The 23,757-nt window shown below is 45.6% G+C and overlaps 1 long non-coding RNA gene across 1 annotated transcript; it reads left to right on the top strand.

Annotated features, from left to right (window-relative positions):
• Positions 1-468: 468 nt before the first annotated feature.
• LOC116451686 lies at positions 469-23,524 on the top strand. Its single transcript, XR_004243298.1, has 3 exons — positions 469-941; positions 8,278-8,407; positions 18,069-23,524. It is a non-coding gene; the product is annotated as an uncharacterized LOC116451686 (long non-coding RNA).
• Positions 23,525-23,757: the final 233 nt, after the last annotated feature.

Raw genomic sequence — 23,757 nt, 5'->3', positions numbered from 1 at the left:
CTGAACAGATCTGGGTGGGATCTGAGTTCCAGCATCTTCCTCCTTCCTTTGATCTCAGGAGACCTCTCTCAGGAGCTGCTGTGCAAAATGCCTGACATTTTTTAAATATAACTTTTATTTTACTGAATCCACAAAGACCTGGGATGAGGGAACAAACTGCCCCAGCTCCAAAGCTCCCTCTGGATTTATTTCCCCACCAAGATATCAGCTCTTCCACCCTCCCCAACACTTGGGCTCGGGTTAGAAAGTAAAACCAGGAAGGTGAACTTTTGTTCCTGCTGTAAATGGGCCTGTCCAGCTTCCAACAGCAAAGGTAAAAGGCTGCTCCATGATATTTTAATCTGGGCAGTCTATGGAGCAACCAATGGCTCTTAATTCTGTTTGTCCATGTGCCCTTTCCAGCATGTGCTTCTGTAAACATATTCAGAGCTCATAAAATGTTAATTAGGAATAAAATAAAATAAATAAGGCAATAATCTGAACCTTCCAGTCCCTTTTGGCCCAGAGGACCTGCTTGCTGTTAACTATTTCCAGGCCGTTCGCAAACAAGCGAAAATTTCCCAGAACAAGAGTTCTCATTCAAGGCTTCTTTTTTTACGATGCAATGAGAAAAAAGAAACACAGCCCAGTAAATCATATAATTAACACAAGCTTGGTGCTTGGCGTGTGAAATTAACCCAGGGAATAAACAAGTGGCTGGGTTAATCCCAGTGAAACTCCCACCGTGCTCCCGGCAGCGCTGGATGTGCAGGCACTGGAACGTGGCCTCTCCCATCCTGGGGCAGGGTGGTGTCCACTCTTCCCTCCCCAAAGGGATGGACACAGCTGAGCTGCAAATCCTGGGAGATTTTTGGGCCCTGCGTGGATGTCTTGGTGTGATCATGGCATCGGGTTGTGGAGAGACAAGCTGGAGGGGGACAAGGAGCAGGGGGAATTCATGGGTGAGTGCTGTGCAAAAATCTGCATGAGGGGACTTCTGTCCTGAGGGGTTTGTGGTGGGAATAGACCCAAAGGAGGAAGGGGAAGACAAAAGAGAATGAGGGAAAGATCATAGAACAGAATCAGAGAATTGTGGAATGGTCTGGGCTGGAAGGGACCTCAAAGTGCCACCCCCTGCCATGGGCAGGGACACCTTCCATTATCCCAGGCTGCTCCAAGCCCCGTCCAACCTGGCCTTGGACACTGCCAGGGATCCAGGGGCAGCCACAGCTGCTCTGGGCACCCTGTGCCAGGGCCTCACCTCCCTCACAGGGAGAAATTTCTTCCCAATATCCTACCTAACCGTGCCTTCTGACAGTAAACCCATTCCCCCTTGTCCTGTCACTCCATCCCTTGTAAAGAGTCTCCTTTGGAGAGCACCAAACCTTCCAAAAAGCCCATCCATGGTCACAGACACACACAGAGACCTCCCCAGCCAGTGAACATCAGCTGCTTCTGAACAAAAATTAAAAAGGCTTTGCACTTTACTGTCAGTAACACAGCGCTGCAAATGAGAATATAGAAGTTAACATCCATATTTAATAGGTATTTTATCAAGGTGCATTCCTGATTTTGGGGGAATTCAGGGTTGCAGTGAAGTGGAAAGCGATTTCTGAACAGCTGCAGGAATTAATGTAAATCAGGGATTTGCAGCTGGACAAGCTAGAATATTTGTGAATCAGCATTCAGGTTTCTGCCTGAATAGGACTGAAAATATATTGAGTTTGTGGCTTGTTTTTCAACCTGTTTGTACAGCAAGGGAAGGCTCACCTCCTACTGGCAATGTTTGGTCGAGGACTTCACTGGTTTTTAAACCCACCTGTAGAACACAATGGTCTTCTTGGGAGCTCTCGACCCATTTTTTGAGCTCAATCTAATGAAACTCATAAATGCTGAACCTGTTCCTGGTTTTCCAGAACTCATCCAGATGAAAATTTCAGTGCCCGCTGGAAGGATTTGAAACACCTCGAACAACCAACCAGGCTCCTAAACTTCAAATCCTCCCAATTAGACCAATATTTGAGCTGATACAGCAGAAATTTCCAGAGAAAACTGCTCTGAGGGATGCCTGTGGAGTTCTGTGTGACTGGAGCATCAGTGCCTGCTGCCAGCCTCAAGTAATGATGTAAAGTGCCTGCCCAACATAAAGATTTATCAAATGCTTGGACAGGCTGGGCTGGTGATGGCTCAGCTGAAGTTCAGTGGTTTGCTTTTAAAATAGACCCTGTTAGTCAGGCAAAAGGAGTGAGCAGTTGGTCTGTAATTTACCCCACATTAACTGGGTTCTAAAGAAAGACTTCTCCCTCAAACCAGGCTCCTGATGGACACCAATCATTAATCTCAGAAAAAGGCAAAACCAAGGAGTTTTCCAACCAAGGATTGTCTTCTCCTTTCCTGAGAATCACTTTCCATCTTCCGCAAGGGCGCAGCGAAATCTGAGCTTGGGTCAAACCACAGCAGCAGAAGCAGAGACGTGAAAGAACAGCACCGGGGAAAGTTTATTTTCTCATTACTCACCCTGTTCTTTCTGTGTGGACAAACTGCAGCACCAGCAAGTATTCACCAAAAGGCTTCTGAAGGATGACCAAATGTCTGTGATGAAACACAAATACAAAGTGGCTGTTAGAAATAAGGAAGAAAGAGAAGAGAAACCACACATATACACACATAAAATCCATTTCCTGAGTGAGTCAAGAAATTCAAGAAGCAAACTACCTTAATGTAGCTATTTGTTTGTTCTCTGGTTCAGTTTCTAATATGAGGGATAAAAAAAAGTCTTTATAAAGTTCAAGATGGGTGAAGGGGAAAAGCTGGGATCTGAGCTGCGTGAGTGCTATCATGTACAATAAGATCATTAAAACTCTTTGCAACCAGGTTCCCTCCCATTTTTAGTGCAAAATTTCAGGCATTCAGAAAGAGAAAAATCCCACCAAGGGAGCAGCCATTCTGAGCAGTTTTCTGCATTGCTGTGGGGCTCAGTGTCCTCCTCAGCACATCCATCACCTTCCTTTGCATCCTTTTTTTGTTCCTTTTCCTCCTAAGCAGCCTGCTCACAGCTTATCTTCAACAGCCTTCTAAAAACAGAGCCCAGGGGATGTCACAGATCGAGGCAGCAGTCAGCACTTCATGCTCCACGGCCTCTTCAGGCTGGGCCTTCTCCAGGAAAACCCTGGTGGGGGCCAGAACCTTGGGTGTGCTCTGGGAAGTGTATCAGGTGCCACAGGAAAATGGGAAGAGCTTTGGAGAACAGGGAGGTGTCTGCAAAATGAGAAGTGGTCCCCACTCAGAGGCTGCAGAGCTACTCCACAGCACCCACTTGGGCAGCAGGTGAATGTCAGGCATCAAGAGCCACGAGGTGGCTTTTCTTTCCTTCCTAAATTTATATCAGGGAAGGCTGATTGGAAGGACTGACTGCAGTCAGGAAGAATTCAGTGGGGCTTAGTGAAAGCTGCTTTCATCAAGTCTGGCTCAGGCAGGGTGTCAAAGCTGAGCTGCAAAGTTATTCCGCTCCTAAACTCCACAGACAGCTTTTTTCTGGTGCATCCCAATCCTCCTGAACAGCCCTTTGGAGTTCCAGCCTGGTGCTTCCACACAGCTCTGCCTGCCCTTGGCCAGGCCAGGATTAAGGATCACAAAATGAGCAGGAACACGGGGATCCTTTGAGAACAAACAAGGCTTAAAAAAACCCCCAAACAGATAAAAAGAACACCAAGAAATTCCACTGTGCATGCGATGTAAATTGAGACAGATCTGAAAACAGTTTTCCAGCTCCTGAGATGCTTGTGGGTTTGTAAAACTCCAGCTCCTGGAGCCCTGTGATTATTTGAGAATTACAGCTGGCATTAAAATATAACAACAATTAAAGAAAAAAAAAATTCAAAGGGGTTTGAAGACGAGTTGTAATGCCCAAATAAAAAATATTCAGGATTCAGAGAGCAACAAAATTAATCCATATTGAGAATTTTGGAACACCCTTGATTTCCATTTTGGGGACTTCTGCCATTGTTTTTTATCACATGGGACAGGTATCCCATGAATATTTTGCTTGTATAACTCCCTTTCTCCTCCCTAAATTCTCAGGCAGAGCAATTATTCCTGACATAGAGAAGGAATACAGTTGATTGAGATGTATGAATCCCAGCTTGTTTCTAAAAAGGGGGCAAGGCACGATATTGTACCTTTCAGAAGTACAGCCTGCACTTATTTATAAATTAGAACTAATTACAGGTAACCTGTCTTTGGCAGAAGTAAAAAGGAAAACCCAATTTTCCAACCTTGGCAGATGTTTCGGTGTCTTCCCATTATGATCTCAGTTGGCTTTATCAAGTGATACCACATTATAATTAGCTGAGGTAAATGCTACAATTCAAAGGAGGATGCCCAAGAGCAGGAGCTGGAGCTGCAGAAGCCTCAAGCAAAGAAGCTAATAAATGATCCTATTTCAATTAGGCAATTATGTGTGAAAGAGCTGAGAGAGCTGGACTGGAGACAACGTTTCTTAATGGGTTGTTCAGCACTCAGGGCTCTTAAGCAAGATGTAACCCAGGAAAAATGAAAGCATTTTTTGTCCTAGGAAAAGAATTTTTCCTGTATTTGAAACGTGTTTTGAGTCCCCCTTCTCATAAACCACACCGAGTGTATCTGGGTCAACCATGAGAAAAGGTTGCTTCATCTATTCTTACGTTTTTACCAAAAAGAAAAAGCTTTCCGAAACTTCTTTTTTTGGAGGCAAGGTCTACATATAAGAATAAACACCCGTATTGCTTATTTTAATTGCCTCCTGGCTCAAGAATATTCAGCCTCCCTGACAAAACAGAGACATTTCTGAGGCTACTATAAAATCCCAAAATATGAAATCTTTACGCATTCCACACCACACCTCTGGCCTTTATAGGAACGGCTTCTAAGCTTCAGGATTTTAAATGCTTCACGTAAGATCACTGTTATCATAAAACAAATCCAAACAGGCTCTTGGAGAACATTTAAGGGGCTAGAAACAACTCGTTTCTCCCATAAAATACCTGTACAAGTCCCATGTCCACCTGAACAATTGGAACTTGTGGATCCAGGCACAGGCTGGGAAAGCATCAAGAGGAGTGGACACTCCTTCCTGGCTTTTCAGCACGTCTTGGTTGATGTCTTGCATTGATAATATAAAAAATTGCTGAGCTGCCTCTGAAAATTTCAGTTATTTCAGTCCCCATGCAGATTTGATGCATCTCAGTTCTTGAGCTCCTCAGAATTATTGCTGCTGCCACTCTAATGATTATGGAAATATTAATTATGATGGTGATAGAAATGGTAATGAAAATAATGATGTGTACAGGACATGGTCTTCATGGGGGAGTTTCTCTTAGTGGCTACAGCCTTTTAAAGGAGACCCTTTGTTATTTTTATGTTCTTATTCCCATGGGCAGGAGTGTGTCCAGGGCAGGGAATGGAGCTGGGAAGGGGCTGGAGCCCCAGGAGCTGCTGAGGGAGCTGGAAAGGGGCTCAGGCTGGAGCAAAGGAGGCTCAGGGGGGACCTTGTGGCTCTGCACAAGTCCCTGACAGGAGGGGGCAGCCGGGGGGGTCGGGCTCTGCTCCCAGGGAACAGGGACAGGAGGAGAGGGAACGGCCTCAGGCTGGGCCAGGGCAGGCTCAGGGTGGACAGCAGCAGGAATTTCCCCATGGAAAGGGTGCTCAGGCCTTGGCAGGGGCTGCCCAGGGAGGTTTGGAGTGCCCATCCCTGGAGGTGCCCAAGGAAGGGCTGGAGGTGGCACTCAGAGCTCTGGGCTGGGGACAAGGTGGGGATGGGGCACAGCTTGGACTCAATAATCTTGGAAGTATTTTCCAACCCAAATGATTCTGTGATTTAAAACAAAATTTATCTGGCCAAATAAATAATTTGCTCCTTTTCATCCAAAGGAAAAGCAGATGGGAACTGCTGAGCACCCTCAGCAAGCACAGCTGGGGCTGTTTGGCATCCCTGGCACAGCCCTTGGGTGTCCTGGTGCCTGGTGAAGGATGTTTGAGAAAAGCAGGAGGGCTGCTGAGCCTGGGCCAAGCCTGGCCCATTTGCACCTCATTTTTTCTGCCCAAGAAAGAAGAAGAACCCCCAGGTATCAGTTCAGGGCCCATTCCAGGAGCCCTGAACCCTCTGGAATCCTCACCTTCACTCTCCTGACAGTGTAAGCAGCAAGTCTGAGTTAAGTACCTAAAGAGAGATGGCAAAAATACTCCCCCTGCATCTCCTTTCAATGCCCCTGAGCCAAAACGTTCCTTGAGATTTAATCTAAACTGAAATAAAGCCTGGCTGTTTGATGCTATAAAACAAACGTGGCAGCTCTTTGACAAGACTAACAATAGGTCAGGCTTATTTGTAGAGAGGGAATGCTAACATTAGCTCGGGTCTGTAATAAACTGCTTTATAAACAGCTACTTTTCCAAACTGATTGCGTTTGAAATGCTGCACGTTCACTTGACCTCCGTCCTCCTTGGGGTTAAGTACATCCTTGGGCTAGAGTTTAACACAGCACTTTGGGAATGTAAAGACTTAGGGTGCCGTTGGCCTTTCTACCAGCCCCATAATCTGCTTACAAGCTCGTCCTGAACTTTGACCCTTTGGAAAAATGTTTGCTCCACTTCAGCAGGGACATTCTGGCTCTGTCCTGTGAGAGCCAGAGCGATGGGAGGACATGCTGACTTTGGGAATTTAAGGAAACAGAGAAGAGCAGCAAGGTTCTGCCTGGCTGCAGAAGCTCTGATTCCTCCAACTGCATGGGAAATATTATCAGTGACCCACAAACCCCACAAAAGGAGGTCAGTGGTTCTGGTCCTGCAGGGTACAGAGGGCCAAGCTCAGTTCTCTGCTCTGATGGGAACCAAGAGCTCACAGTGCAGCCCAAGATAAGGCTGCATTTCCCAGCAGACAACACAGCACATCTGCCTCACCCCTGCCTTTCACACTGGCATCTCTCTTGTTCTCCACCTGCCTGTACCTGGTATTGCGCAGGAAACACACCCCAGGTTTCCCTGCACTGCAGACAGAGGAATTTAGGTGGGCAAGGGAAAACTTCTCTCTGTTTATCTAACACGGCAGTGGTGGTGGTCATCTGTCCTCTCTCACACATCCACCCATCAGGACCAAGGGCTCGTGCCGTGGGCTGGGACTGTGAGCAGCTCCATTTCGCAGGGGAATGGCTTTCACTGCTGGGCTGGTGATGGAAGGTCCTTCTGGATGCTCTCCTAGGACCTGGAGAAGGATAAAGAAGAATTTCTGAGAGGCTGGAGTTAGCATTTATTTTCCACAGGTTTTTTGTTGCCAGGGATTCCCACCCCATTTTCTCAAGCAACGACTGCATTTCAGCTTGTTACTTGTAATAGACATCCTGAGGTCCTGAAGTTGCCCAGACTGTATTCCCAACTCACACACACTTTTGTATCCAAATACCACCGGAATGACAAAACCCAGAGAGCATTCCTGAGACAGCTTTTGTGCCATGACTACAGGCTGTGCTCAAGAACGTCAGAAACCTGAGCACGGAGCCTGCTGCCTCCTCCATCTGAACTGCCTCCTGTGCAGAGCATGTCATCTTCGCCACGAGTGATGTGATTGAAGAGAGAAGAGTGTAAAATAACTTTATAATCACCATTATTTATTTTTATTCCTGCATGGTTGGGGAGCACTTATCGTGGACACATATTCCACAGAAGGCCTTTGCCCACAAGGCTTTACAAGCTGAGTTGTCCCATTCCATTACTAAAATCCCTCTTGACCCCTGGGCTGAAGAATTTGATACAGATTCTTTTGGGAGATTAAAATTTGGAAAGCCACAGCCCTGTTGTTACAGCTGGAGTTAGCTACGGCTCTACTTCAGACCACTTTTGTTTTCCGTAGCATTTGATTTCTCTCCCCTCCTTTCTCTCTATCACAGCCAGGGCAGAGCTCCCAGAGGGTAAACACTGCCTGGATGGAGCTCACTGGGGAAAGCAATGATCGAAACCCCAGATGATTTCCCCACAGAAAGGCCACAGCAATATTTTAACCACCAGCAAGTGCAGTTCTTATGGCACTTTTTCTCTGCGTTGAGTTTGCGTGGCGAGATTTTGGGATCACTTTGTCTTCCCTGTGAGGGCAATTGCTGAGCGAGCTCTCCCTGGTCTTATCTTGATTTTTTATTATATTTTCTCTCCCCTGCCCAGCTCAGGAGAGCAGTGACAGAGTGCTTTGGTGGACATTGGCATCCAGACAGGGTCAAGCACCACACTCCCACTTATTCCTAAATTAACAAATGTTATTTTTGACCCATCCTTTAGGAAAGCTCCACGTTACAACTGCCTCCCATGCAGCCTCTGTGTATAGAAACATATCTGTGATGGCGGTACTGGGAAGTTCACACTGGGAGCACTGGGACCTCTGAGATGTCCAACCCAGCCTTCCTGACAGGTGAGTCCTTGCACGGATATTGATACGAAAGCCAAAAATATTTGAGATGGTCTGCATCAAAATCCCTCCAGTTCCATCTACCCTGCTCTAAGTCTGTGGACAATCTGCAACACTGTGGACAGGGGCAATATTCATGGAAGCTCCCAGACAGAATTCCATATTCTATGGTTGGAGGATAGACCTGTCCAGAAGACACAAAATTAGCATTTAAACCCAAGACAAAATCACTCCCACATGGCAAAAAATGGCTATTTCACCTATAAATTAGCTGCCAGCTCCATCAGATGTTTTGCATCCCTCTCTGCTAAGCGCATCTGACAAGACAATATATAAAATAAAATAGAATTAATGTATTCCATAAGCTGCCTGCACCTCCCTCTTTTACAGGAGATAGCCTCCAGGAGTTTGGGTGTGCCCAGGAAAAACAAAGAGAGAAAAATTGTTCATTACTCCATATCAAAAGGGTGTAGGGAACCTTTTTTTTTTTTTGCTCAGGATGGCAGACATACATATAATGTACAATAATTCCTATTTATTCCTCTCCTATGGCAGAACAATTCCATTTCATTGGTATCACAAAAGGCAGCAGTGGTTCCATTCTAAGCCTCAGCCTCTCATTTATCTCATTTGGTGGCTAGTGAAGATAATTTCGAGGCAAAGTCGTGCTGGCCAAACTCAGCAGAGACAACTTTCCCGCAGGACCCAAAGGCTAAATATTTCCACTGATTTCCACAAGAAACAGCTCTTTATGAGGCCCAGACCATTCACTTTGCAAGAGCAATGGTGGAAACATTTTGAGTTGCTACGGATCTGTGCCAGAAGCCCGTGATGGACAGGTCCCAGCAGTGTCTATGGTCTGACTTGGCTTCCTTTGGCTGCCACCAGCCCATTTTCATTTGTCTTCATTTGGGTTTGGCTACAGTGCAAAATTCTACATCTTTTCCAAACCTCCTGCATCTCACAAAATAAGCAGACGTTTTCCTCAAATAGACTCTTGTACAAGGAGAAATGTCAGCATGGTTTTAGAAATGACCCATTAATGTCTTTTCAAGTAAAATCCTCACATTCTTTTCAATTACATTCCCAATCCATCTCATTTGTTCCTTGCAAACCTTTCTATGAGCTGCTGTTGAGTGAAGAATATCTGGGAAATACACCCTGAGAACCTTCTGTGGGTGCTTGAGTAGAGTTCATGCTCCACTGCAGTTTAATTTTGAGATTTCTTTTTCCATTTTCTGTCTAGCACTGCTTGATCAGAAATAACTTTATTTTTCACCATGAACAACAACAGTCCGACATCAGAAACATACAGTAGCTATAATACTGGTAGAATAATAGTGGAAATATATATTAAATATGATACTAGAAGTAAACCAAAGGAGAAATATTCTGGTCTACAAAATTTCAGCAATTCTGGGAACTGCACTTTTGTGAAAATCAAGATCCGGGAAATGTTATTTCACACTCACCAAGACAGGACTAGCAAGGAAATTTTGTGGTATGAATTGGTGAGAAATGCTTTCCTGGATCTCTAAAAGCACTGAAGAAGTCACACCAAAGCCACAGAAATCTCCACTCATAGTCCTTAGTGACTATTTTGTATTTTAAAGAGTGGGTAAATAATTCTGCCCAACCACTGTTGGTGCCACCATGAGCACTTGGCAGCATGTGAGGTCAGTTTTGCCTTTATTTTCAGCTGTTTTGGTGAAACACAAACCCCCATGAGAAGAATCTTTCCTTGCCAAAACTCAAATCACCCCACAGGGACCACACCACCCCACACCGCACCATGTAAGATCCACCATCCCATTCCCAAGGCTGACTGCAGGGCCGTAGTGTCTCCTGCCTGGTAAAAATCTAAATTACTTGGAATAAACAACTTGGAATATCTCAGACGTAGCTGCTCAGTTAATCTTCCCAGATTGTCAAACCACCCCGTGGCAGAACATCTTTGGCACCAAATTTGTCGAAGCGACAGGGCTTTGTTTCCAAGAGCCAGGAAGGAGAACATGTTAGCAACAACAAAAGGTGAAATATCAAAGGTTCTCTCAAGTTAGCAGCTTTAAAGCTTTCTCATAAAATCGTCCTGTGACCCTCCAGACAAAATGGTGATGTTTCAATCATGTCATTACCTGAGGCAGATTACAATTTTTTTTTAATTATTCTTCCCCTCTGCTTTCAAAAGGTTTGTTTTCAAGTGGGAGGAGAAGAGGCTGAACAGTGGGAAGGGCGTGTGCAGCTGTACCATGAAAAGTACATTTCAATACTCATAAATACACCCAAAAGCTTTCTAAACGTTGCAACATCCCAGACATCGAGCCGAGCATGAAAGAAGAACAACGCTAAATCAGATGAATCCCACAGTAAATCAGGTTCAGGAGAGAGGAGAGGGGAACAGACTCTGCTTTAGTCAAGTGCTGGGAGTCAAAAGTGGGGTGGGAACCAGTTTTCCTGTTCCATGCTGGCAGGAAGATGTCCCTGGAGGGGCCTGCTGGCTTTCGCCCTGGGTGGGAAGGGGAAACGCATCCAAACCCTCCTGTCTGAGCCTCGTTTTCTCCCATTTGTGGTAAAGCTAATTCCTAATAGCAAGAATTATTCCTGGTCAGGCAGGCTGTCCATTTCCATAGAAGTTTTGGGTTCAGGAAAATGGCAGTTTCTCATGAAAAGCATCCCTAAAATCCCCAAGCCAATAAACCTCCAACATCAGTCAGGAAACGTTTCTTTTTCTTCTCTCTGGCATTGTGATCTCCAGCAAGTTCATTTAATTGTCCTTGGGTTTCCCCAGTGATAAAAAACAAGTAATAACAACAACAACATTCACTTACTTCTTTGAGATCCTGGAGAAAATTTACTCTGCAAACTAACATAATTTTCCTGACATTTTCTGCTATTAAGGTTGGGTTTTTCCTTGGAGAAAGGTTAACTGGGGCTGCAAGCACAAGCTCTGACCCAAACTTGGCAGAACCTTGCCCAGGCTGCATAGTAGCCCCAAGCTGCACCAGGAGAGGGTCAGGTTGGATATCAGGAGGAATTTCTTCATGGAAAGAGGTGTTAAACATTGGAAGGGGCTTCCCAGGAGTCTGGGGGAATCTGGAGGTGTCCAAGGAAGGGCTGGAGGTGGCACTCAGTGCTCTGGGCTGGGTGACAAGGTGGGGATTGGCCACAGGTTGGATTTGATGGGCTTGGGGGTGTTTTCCAAGCTTGGGGATTCTGGGAGCATTATTTGCTGATTAATAAAGCCTTGCCCTCATCCCAGGGCACTGCTGGGGGCTGACAGATGCCCAGCATGGAGCAAGGAGCACAGATTCCCTTCAGAGTTTCTTGCAGTTCTTCTGCCCCCAAAATGAGGTGTTCACAAAACCTCTCAGTGGGGGGAGAGTGGGGGCTTTGTCATATCAGGTAATTCTTTTTAAAAAGAGCAGAGTGCCCTTTTTGTTAACATGGCAACACCATCTTTAAACCCTCACCCACGTGAGTGATGCTGCTGGTCTGCATCACCCCCCAGCTGGAAGTGCCACCGAGGCTGGGCTGTGCTCACTGCAGGGACAGCACGAGGTATTATCTACCAGGAGCACACAGCCATGAGCTTTAATAGCTCCCAGCTGTTCTCTGAGGGGCAGAAATTACTTTATTCCCAGTTTATTGAAGTATAACAGAGGCCTAAATCCTCAGAGGTATTAGGAGTTAAGGCAGGTTGAACTCGGCTGCAGTCGGGCACGCACACACTGGATGAGCCAAGCATCACACAGGCACTCAGAGGAGCAGCAGAAAACCAAATTTTGGCCCTGATTTTGCCTCTCTTGAGCATTTCTTCTGCTTAGGTGGTGCTTGGTCCTGGGCTTAGGGCTAGGAAGCTCCTGAGCCAGCATTCCAGAGGGAAATGCATTTAGATTTCTGCACAGAGTGTAGAGGAGCAAGGAGGAAATTCCTCTTTCCATCACATTTTGAGTTACCCCTTGGAAGTGTCCTTGGTTTGGGTTATCACAGCATTGGGGAGATGCAGAAGAGCTGGAAGAAGAATGGGGAGGAAAAACATCACAGCAAAAAGCTGAGGGGCTGATTCCTGGGCAAGAAGGGTGAGAAGTGAAGGCAAAAGTTCCAAGGAGGTGCAGTCCTGTGCCCCTGACCATGTCCTGTGCCCAGAGATGGACCTGGGCACTGATCATCGGACAGGGTGGCTTTGTTTGCCAAAATATGAACAACAGATTAATGAAAACCCAGGGAATTATCTGGGGGAATACAAAGAAATCCACATTTGGCTCTGAAGCCTCAGAGGAGCATTGAGTGTTTGCGACTCTGAAATGCCCTCAGGATGCAGAGGACCTCTCGTGCCAGAGGGGAGAAAGGAGTTTGATGTAAAGTGGCTTGTCCATCTTTATCTCCTGACAGTCTGCATTGTGCCCTTCTCAATCCAGGAATGAAAGAAGGAGACAGGATCCCAGGAAACCTCTTCTCAGGATGGTTATGTTTGAAGTTCAATGGGACTTCTTTTTTCTTTTTTTTTTCCTTTTCTTTTTTCTTCTCCCTCTTGGCTTGTGACTTTTTCATGTTGAACTAAGGGGGTCTAATGAATGGAAAACTGAAATTGGAGGATTTTCATTATTTAAGGAAATTAACCTCATTTAAAGGAAATGAGTGTTCAGAGGCAGAAAGGAAAGTCATAATTTAAATTATATCAGAAGCTGGTTTTCCTTATGTAACATATTATTAAACAGTGGGGAAAAGCTTTCACTAGGCAGCCTCAGGGAGCACTCAGCAACTATAAAGAGGGTTCACATGCATGGCTCTAATATGTTAATAAATTATGCTAATTACAAGCAAGGGATTAGAGAAGGGGAAATCAAATAATGGTGCAGTAACTAACTGGGCCTCTTTCAACTTAATTTGCAACATTGCCTGTCTGGGCTCCTCGTGGAGTTATGGGGTTTGTTTGCTCCTTTCAAAGACTCTGAACCCCTCTTTTGTCTGTGGGAAGAGCGCTGGTGTCACCCTGAAGAGATAGGGGGTGAAAAAATGAAGTGTGAGAGGAGCAAAAGTGAGAATGGGCCCTGTCCCTGAGGAGATTCCAGGCACTGGGAAGAGCCAGCACAAATCCCGCTGCTTTTGCACAGTGCCAGCCTGGAAAACTGGGTGAAAAACGCTGGAAAATAGAATGGGCTGGATCAGGTTCCTGCCTTCCAGGACCTTTCCGAGCTCCTGGAGCTTCTCCGAGCTGCTGGAGAGGAGTGTGTGCCCTCAGCTGCCAGCCCTGTCCTGGTAACATTTTTCCCTTCGCTTCATAGGAAGAAATTCCCACATTTCACTTGAATTCCTGCATTTCACTTCCCCAAGAAGCAACACCTCTTTTCTCATTTGGAACTGGAGCCATTCCTTGCCTGGGGGCTCCTTTATCTCATTGGGAGAAACATTTTGAGTGACTTCTCAGTGGGTTTTGGATCACTGCTGTCAATTTTTTGATGGACACTTTCCCCTGCTGCTGGAGTTTTCCCCCTTTTTTTATCCTTCATATGAGGACCTCAAGTGGTTTGACAACTCTGTTCACCTTTTCCTTTGTGATTTGCTGAAATTTATGATGGGAAGAATTGGAGCAAATTAGAACAAGTAAAAGTAATGTAAAAATGTGTTTTATTTGTAGCTTTGCAGTTAGTCGAGGGTGCAGAATCCCATTGTCCATCACATTCTGGCTACAGCTGGACGTCCTTCAGAGAAGGGTGGAGGTCAGAGGGACAAAGAGCTGAGTCTGCTGAGGAAGGATAACATTGGTACAGAGATGGGCAAAGCTCTGTCTCTGCAGTGAGCAAAGTGCTCCCCAACAGCCCAGATCTAACTGGGAAGAGCTAATGGAAATAGACACGAATGAACATTCACAAGCCCCAATTATCTCATTAAAAAATACAGAGAGTTGAAAAAAATAGACCTAACCCGACTGTGTTTACTGCCTCTAATAATACACTGCCTTCTACCCTTAGGAAAAGGACAAGTATTCATTTTCATAAATTCCTTTTTAATGGTTTTTTCCTTCTTTTTCTCCTTTATTCTTTTTTTTTTTCACTCGCTTTTTCTCTTCTTCTCTCTCTTTTTCCCCTCCATCAGCAAGGGGGGTGGTGAAAGAAAACAGAGACAAGCCAGATGCCTTTCAGTGCTTTGATCAGTTCCTCTGCAGACAGCCAGGCTGCCTCCTAGCACCTCTTTAACTACAGCTTGCCAGTAAGAAAATGAGCTGTTTTAACTCTGCAATTACAGTGCCTGCTGAATGCCTGTCATCACAGCAATAGGAACCTGATCTGAACTGTATATCCACTGGAGAGAGAATTACAGCAACCAGGGCAGAAAGTTAAATACCCCCTGTGGCGCTGAGACTCATATAAACGAAAAAAGTCCCCATCCCAGGCCTTCTCTGCTGGTGTAAATACATAAAACACTGACAGTCCCACTCAGAGCTGCTCAGGAGAGGCAGAGAAGTGGGAGCTTTAGGGTGATGCCATCCTGTTTTTCACAGATGTTCTTGGGAATGGTGACTATGGATGCCTGAAAGAGGCTGGTGAAGGTAGGAAAGGCATAAACGGGGTAAAAAAGAAGTATAATAAGGAAAGATGTGTGCAGTGGGTGCTACTCTATTCGTGGCACAAGCAGAAATGCATCTGTGGAGCCGAGTCAGGAGGCAATTTGCCTTTCAACACCATCTCTGCCTTGCTCTGCTATCAGCACACAAACGTGGCTGGGTGGGTGCAATGGGCCCTGTCCCTGTTCAGAGGGTAAGGCGTGAAAATTTGGGTGACTCCACAAATATGTGGCCATTCGGGGGAATAGGGCTGGGATTTCCTCCTCCCTGGAGGCTCAGCTTTAATCACCACATCGGCCTCCCCCGAGGCACCCAGCGACTTGTTTGAACCCCTGAGAATATTGTATAATCCTATTGTGTGCATTCATTTTTGAGCCACCCTCTGCTGAATTATCCAAATCCAAAAAAAACCACCACCCATTTGCATTCATGGGCATTTAATGTGCTGGCATTTCTTTGGGAAATATGCAAACCAATTGAAATCTGGGGCTGATTCAATGCATATTCAATCAGGCAGCCCTGAACCAGGCCTTTGCAAGATTGAATTTTTGCAGCTTGCTTCATTTGCAGCTTGTTTCATTTACCTGGAAAATAAGTGGGTAGCAGGCACTTCTTCAAGGCTTCTTCCATCACAACAAATGATCTGCCCATCAAGAGAATCTGAGGTTAGAATTATACAGCTTTAACTTACTTGAATATGTGGGAAAAGATGGATTATAAGCAGACAACTCAAGCCAGAACGTTATTAATTGGTTAATGGCTGTTTTATAGAAGAATTTTCCCATGGATCATGGCCTGTTAGAGGAATAAAATTAGATAACTACTCCTCTAGTGCACAGGATAAAGGCCTAAGAATTCAGTCTTACAGGCTTTGTTTGTAATTCTTTCAACATGTATTTTTATTGGGGTGATTTTAATACCTGCATGCTCAGCTTTCTATCCTGAGACATGTATTCCCGCCCTCGGTTATCTCAGGGCTGAGTTAGGAGCACTAATTGCCTCCTGTTATGTTTACAAACATCAGGCCAATGATTTCACACCGAAAGGGCAGCGCACAAGTGCCTTGCTCAGCTCCTGGCCACTGCCAGGGGTGGCTTTGAACCACCCTCCGAGGGGCCCTGAGATACAACAGGACTTTGGAGAGAGCTGCTTGGGGAGCTCTGTTTTATTTGCTCTGGGTGAAGCAGAAATCCCTTCATTAGGCCCTACAGTCCAAGGGAGCTCGAGGAATGGTCAGTGCCAGCCCGTGGGCTCCCAGCAGGGTGAACGCATCCCTGGCACTCGCTCTGGAGCCCCTCTGATTCCCCAGGACAGAGCTCAGGGTGCAGATCCTTCCTAGAACAACCTTTGGGCACTGCTGTGCCCACCTGCAGTGAGAAGAACTCCTAAGAAATCTGGGTGTTTGCTGATTCCTTGTCCCAGCTCTCTCAGCACAGCTGGCTCCATGGAAACCTCCACGCTCAGCCCCAGTTCCCAAGGGGTGGCACTGAGGGTACTTAATCCCATCCCTGGCTCAATTCAGACCTTCGGCTACGTAAAATCGCTCTGGTTTCACCCTGTGCTGACCTGAGCCAGCCCAGGAGCAGTGCAAAGCCACTTTTTTCACAGTTTCACCCCTATCTCAGGCTGCTCTTTGGCCTGAGCCCCACGCAGAGCCCCTCTGACGCGGGGCTGTGGGTTGGGTACATCCAGCACGTGTTGGATTGCTCGATGCTCTTCTGATCCAGAGGGATGAGCGGCTTTTCCGAGCTGTTCCCGGGTGTCAGGATCTCCCTCCTCATTTACCTGCGAATATCCACAGCACTGAGGTGTGCTGAGGAGAACAAGCCCAAGCCAAGGCGGCAGCTCTTGCTGCAGACTCAAGCTCCCTCTGCTGAGGAGAACCAGAATTTAATCAGCAGCGGTTGAGTCGGATGTGACTCGTTTCGGTGTCAGATTAAGGGACAACGTAAAACCCTCAATGATCTTCACGGCACAGGAGGGAGGGATCCCCTTGTAAAAATGCCCTTCAGTTCAATGTCTCCACACCCTCGCAGTCTGGCTGCTGTGGGGTGTGGGGTTTGGGGCTGTTAGTGTAGAACACCACAAGTCCTTTTCTGCCTAATTCTAATGACAAGGGACTGTGCTCATCATCTGCAAAATCACCTATTCAAGAGGACAAGTGGCAAGTCACACACGGATTGCTATCATATGGGATAATGCACAGCCTAAATATTTACAAGGCTCTGCTCTCTTTCAAGAAACCACATGTATTTACAGATGTCACTGAAGGCAAAGTTCAGCCAATAATATCTCATCCTTATATTAGACCATTAAAATGCTATGGCTGAAGCTGTTTCCTTGCTGAGTTAACGTGTCCTGATGTACTTATCCTGCATATTTCATCTGCTGTGGGGATGTAGAAAAGTGATGCAGAGATTTATTCTTCCAATAGCTGCGGGTTATTGTGGACATCTCAGGCAGAATCCATTTGTCCTGTCATGAACATCTGAGAGTGAGACATTAAAGCTGAACTATTCTCCCTTTGCAGAGGGAGATCTCCACAAAAGAAACTCTGTTTAATATTGCAAAAATGCCTTTTTTTTTATGATTAAGAGGGTATAGAAGCAGACACTATTGATCAGGCAGTTTAAATATTAGCCTGCTTGGGAATTTGAAATAGGTCAGAGCAGCTGCTTATGTTATATGACGTTCTTATCTGACAGCCAGGGTTTTCCTAAGAAAGGAATATCAAAGATATCTATAAAGGCACTGGAGATACTCCTGACTCTTCTGTAATTTTCAGCACCCTTTGTCTAATTATTTATGATATTTGACTTCTGGGTTTAGTTTCTTCAGAGGAATCAGACCTCCGAAGAGATCGAACCTGAAAACAGATGTTTGCATGTCTGTTTTCGTTCCGTGCTGGTTTTTGCTGAATAATGGATTAGAAAATAGGAAATGTCATTTCTTTGATTGTACTTCAAGTGTAGCCAGGATGGTTTGGATGGTGGCAACAAGGCTCTGAGAATCTGACAGTGTTTCCATGATTGTAACCATTAGAGTAATTCTATTTTTCTGATTGCTGGCTGCTTTTTCTGTATAATTTGCACTTTGCAGCTTCAAGGCATGATTTCCCCTGCCTGCATGATATGTGAAAATGAAGGAGCATCTCCATTGCCAGGGGGACAAGTGAGTGTGCTCTGGGCGTGAATGGAAAGAGAAACACCTCTCAGAAATAACTCAGCAGAGAAGAAAATGCTCCATGCATGGACTCCAAATCCACAATTTGTACCTCTCTTTCAGCATCAAGTTGTCTTTTGCACTCCCGATTTGGTTTGAAAATAAATAAACATTCCAAATTAACTTGGAGTGTGAGATGTAGCAAGATATTTCCATTGATTTGCAAAGGGCTGGCATTTGATCTAAATTCCCCCAAACTCAGCTGCTGCTGTCTCGTGGCACATAACCTGTTCTGAATCCAGTCCCTGTGCATGACAGATTAATTTTTTTTCTAGCAGGGGTGCCTGTGGGGAAACCCAAATCATGTGCTCAAGAAGGAGAAGCCTTAAAAGCACCTACCTGCTGTTGGCCTAGTTCTTAACTCCATGAGTCTTTCTCCTTTCTTAAGAGCATCAAAAGCCTCTGGATGTAATTAAACCCTGTGTTTCAGTTATGTTCATCCAGTACCACATCACAAACAATATGAAGGGATTAAGGAATCACATAGCAACAATAAATCCACCCTTGTTCAGCAAGGAGTTTACCAGATGGGGCAACTTTCCTTGCAGTGTTGTACAAATTGTTCTGATTGAGTAGAAAAACCGCAGGTGTCTCTGTGTGGGGGCCACGGAAAATTGAATTAGGTTAAAAGGATCAGATGAACATTTTATTTTCCCTTGAATCTACCAGGTCCATGTCATTTTTTGTGTGAGGCAATCATAGATGGATCAGTGGCGAGAAAAAACAGGAATTTTGACTAAACATAGGCCAGTGAGGCTTTTCTTTTGGATCTTGAGTAATTTAACTGTATTCAAGACCACCAAAATTGTGAGCATCCAAAGGGACAAAGATCATTTACTTCAGTTTTACTTTGAGAGAGGAGGTTAAAGAGTAACTCGAATCTTTACAGAAAGCAGAGATACACAGGAAACATTTCTGGGCCTCTGTGACCAAATCATTTTGTAGCTGTTCACAGCTGAAGCCCAATAAATCCAACTAAGAAATGGGCCGAAATCTCCAGTGATACCCTTTTCTAGAGGTGTGAAGGTCTAAAGCCAGGAGAGGGTATTTCTGAAAGGTAGGAATGCTCTTTCTAGTCCAGTTCCATAGTCTGGGCCAGACAGAGGCTCCTCAGGGTGCAATCCTCCACTTTATATTGAGCCAGCCCAAGAATTCAGATGAGAAAACCAAGAAAGTCCCTTCTCACCTCAAAAACTGTGTATTTATTATTCATTTCAGTTAATTCCTTTAGTTGTGGGTGCAAGGTTGTACAAAAGTCTCATAAAGTGAGAGATAACTTTGCTTCAGGCCACCCCTGGGTTTGGGGTGTCCCATGCTGGGTTACAGATGACAAGCAGAGCTCACTTCAGTTGGGAAGTCAAAAAAGCTGAGAAAAGTGGTTTGGATTTCTGGAAAAACGGAGATTCCCTGAGCCTGGAATGTGGAGATGGGGCTGTCAATATTGAATTCTTTTTGGACTCATCAGGGTTGGGTGAGAAAGGCCAGCCCAGAGGATGTGTGGTGTCTCCTGTGCTCACAGCATCCCTCTCCAGCAGTGAACAGCCAGGGAGGGCTCCAAGGTCCTGTGTGGTGCAACTTTAGAGGCTTCAACACCAACCTGCTGAGAGAGAAACCGTGGGCTGGAATTGACACCTGCAAACAGCATGGTTTGAAATCAAACCCCTTTGGGACACCACAGTCTTGTGACATTTAATATAATAAGGTTTCACTTTGCTCACTGCCTCGCTTTCACCTTGAACAACTCTCGCTCCCCTGCCCCCAAATGGAGCTGATATAGAATAATTTAAAGATGGTGTTTGCTGGGAGAATGCTTTGTTGGGTCTCATTCAGAAAAAGTGGGTTTGCTCTGCAAGGTACCACCAGTAGTTCTGTGAAAGGATCTCAAATCTCACATGCCATTATTCCCCTGGTGTATCCCACCCTCGCCTCCTACATCTGCTTCCCTTTGCTGTGACTTTCTGAGCTGTTTTGCACAGCATTTCTCTCTGCCCATGCACTTTGCAGCTCTCTTGCAAACCACACTGCTCTTTTGGCTGTCAGCAGCTGAATTCATCAGCTGCAGAGCAGATGGACCCGGCAAACCTGGGAGATCTCCTTGTCCAGCTGCTGCGGAACATTTGTCAAAGGACTCAGAGTTGGGGGGCATCACCCTTGGCTGATCCAGAGCATCTCCCCAGACTCAGAAACAAATTCACACAGATCATGATCAAGCTGCCTCCTAATGTTTCCTTGGATAAATGGAGTAATTCCCTTTAATCACATACTCCGAAGTGCTTTCATTTTATCGATCATTTCCTTCCCAGCAACTTTGCAATGGGTCTGTTTCCTTCTAGAAATAGGGTCTGTTTTGGTCCATAATCTGTGAAGGTTTCCTCCAAAGGAACCCCCACCACACAGTGGTCAGAAGTCTCCAATGGACAGGCCGTTCCCTGGGGTTTTGCCACAATGCAGGGGAGGAGCAAAGAAAAAGAGCTGAGGACACTGAATGGACATCAGAAAAAGGTGCAGCAGCAACAAGGGAGAGGACAAGGATCATTGTGGAGAAGCACTCAGTGGTTTGTGTTCTTTTACAGGGTTTTCATGTGTGTCTTGCTTTTATCACTAAACTGGGCCATCACAATGTCCTTTCTTTCACCTGGCCCCCAAAACTGTTGCCCAATGTTGTGGCTAAAGGGATAATATTAAATATCCAAAGGGATAATATTAAAAAAGGACTTGACACATCATCAGCACTGGTTAATGTCTTATTTTTCTTGGCACTGGGCCTATGTGTGGATTTGCATCTGGATCAGCCTCTGTGTGAGCTGTTAGTCCTGCAGGCCCCAGGGAGCCATGGCCTGGATCATCCTGCCCAGGGAGGTGCTGGTCTCTGAGCTGGATTAGTGCCTGACTCCCTCTGATTGCTCCAGTGAGTCAGGGTCACCCTTGGCTTGGCCCTGGGTCCGAGGGCCGGGCCTTGGTCTTGCTTGAGCCTTGCCTGCTCCTTGTTTGCCACATGGCACTTGTAGGGCTCCTGAGCATCACTCTGGTTTCCAGTCTCCTCATTCTCCTCCCTTTTTGACTGGAAAAGTCTTTGCCTCCCATTCCTGATCTTTGTTTCCCCCATCACTCTGTCTTCCTCCTCCAGGCTGACCCCAGGCTTAGCTCTGACCACTGACCACAGGTCTCCAGCCTCCCTGAAGGTCCCATAATAAGAAAGGAGAAGGAACTGCACTAAGATTTCTCCACCAATGAGTAAAGTCTTCTGAAAATATTCCTCTCACAGGATGTGTGAACATCTCTTTTTCTCCAGATGGTGCTTCCCACAGGACTGGATACCAAATCACAGCCTCAATGTCCCTGGGAGTTTTCTTTCAGACCATTCTAAAAGGAAAGAACGAGCAGAAATATGTGCCTGGATAATATGCAAAATAATCTCTGAAGACAAGGATAAGATAAGGGTCGGAAAGGTCAGAGATCCCCACCATTCCCACTGAAGCTGCACCCAGGCCTGGAGACGAACACAGCCCTCCCCAAACGGGCTGACATGTCATTGATATTAAATTAGTAAATTGTTTAAGTATTCAGTTCAGCCCATTTCTCTTGTTCCTGCTGAGCAGAGACTTCTCCACCAGCCCCACACCATTTCCTCATGACCCATTAAAAGCCTCTTGCTCAGAACCAGCGTTTTGCTGACGACTCTGCAGTCACTGGGGCACTAATTACCCCCTCCCAGCGTTTGATGTCATGAAACTCACAGGAGCATCATTACTTTGAGGATTAACACATCCAGAGGAGCTCCCCTCCCTCTGGGGATGTACCTGGGGAGGGTGGGCCCCGAGCTCACAGCCTCTGGAAGAAGCAGGAGCACCCCATGAGCACCTCTACCCCTTGTTTGGGGCAAAAAGGGTCGGGGACAGCTGAAGCTGTATTTAGGAGCAACTAAATAGTTGGGCCCAACTAAATGCTTTGATTATAAACCCAGCATTTTGCTCAGCTGAACCTTTGTGTCCTCTCTGTCTCCATCTGAATTGTTTTTCCCCTGCCTTGTTTTCCTCACTGTTCCATTCATCTGGGCCCTGCCATCCCACAAACTGTCCCTCTTGCTCTTCGTCCCTGGTCCCCACAGAAAAGTTTCATTTTGTGACTCCACAGCAGAGCAGGAGCTATTTTGGAACAGACAATATGCAAAGGAAAATGCTTCCACCTCAAATCCATGTGGAACTTCTGCCCATCTGGAAAACCAAAGAGGTCGTGACTGTGCCAGTGCAAGGACAGGGAGAAAATCAAAAGCAAGGCCTAAATCCACTTTCCAGAAAACCCCAAAAATTAATAGTGAGGTTGATTCCCATTGAACTAAACTGTGGTGACATTGGTGGCTTGTGTGCAATAGGGGCAGGCCAGGCTAAGATTATCTCAGATGTCCTGAGAGAGCTTCTGCTGCAGGTTGGGTGAATTTGGCTGCGTGATCTTTCCAGACTCAACAGGTTTTCTTTCCTGACCATTAAATCCATGCTGGAAAAAGAAAACTAATATAAATAATATAAATATAAATATAAATATAAATATAAATATAAATCCTGAATATTTGGTGGCCACTCATGCAAGTACAATCTGTGTGGAGTTGTATCGACCCTTGTCTTACAGATCCATATCCCATCTGCAGATGATTCCCACACTTCTGTCACGTCTGGGACAACGACCAGAAAAGAAATTGAAGTTTCAGCACACACTGGCAGCACGTTGATGAAACACAATTTGCTTTTTTTTTCCCCCTCCATCTGTCTTGCAGACTACAGGGAGTAATTAGAAGATCATCTCCCTCAATTCCACAATATATAAAGCAATAAAACAGATGCCAGGACTGAACGATGGCTGGAGCCAAGTTACACCACCTAATCTCTTTCAAAAGCTGTGATTTTGCTAGACTGTTGCAAAACCAGGGAGATTATGCTTAGGATGCAACGCAGGAGATTGGGACAAAGGAGCCGTATCAGCTTTCTCCATCCACATGTGGAAGGAACTGGAAGCTTGGCTTTCAAATGGCAACTTGGGAACAGATCAGCTGGGGACATGGTAATCTTCAACATAATTAGCACACTTATGACATTTTAAATTAGCACATTTCTGTAGGACTTTTACTCCAGTGTTTTCACAAAAGCTGTGGGGTTTAGGCCCAACAGAAGGCCAAGGAGGGGGAAGTACTTGCCTGAAGTCAACAAAAAGCATCTGGTGCTGAGTGTGTTCCTTCTCTTCTGGACCACTGCTTTCCTGGCATGTGAGGCACCAACTGACTGTGGGTGTAACTTGTCTGTCTGGATAATTGTTTGATAATAAATAACAGATCAAAGGGAGATATTTCTCTGCGTGCTCAGAGTCTCTGTGAGGGCATTAGTGGCAGGAGGTAAACTCAGTTGCAGTATTAAAGAAAACCCCAACCAACCAAAAAAAAAAAACCCAAAATAAACCCTCAGAAGGTGACAGGCTGAGAAAACTGGATTTATGCAGACAATTCATATTCAAATGCAATTTTATCTTCTGCAGTGCTGTGGAGGTGGTGAGATTGCCCAGCTCTGCTAATAGGGCT

The sequence above is a fragment of the Corvus moneduloides genome, chromosome 15 (assembly GCF_009650955.1).
Source record: "Corvus moneduloides isolate bCorMon1 chromosome 15, bCorMon1.pri, whole genome shotgun sequence".
Classification (NCBI taxonomy): domain Eukaryota; kingdom Metazoa; phylum Chordata; class Aves; order Passeriformes; family Corvidae; genus Corvus; species Corvus moneduloides.
This window is presented reverse-complemented; position numbering and strand designations above follow the sequence as displayed.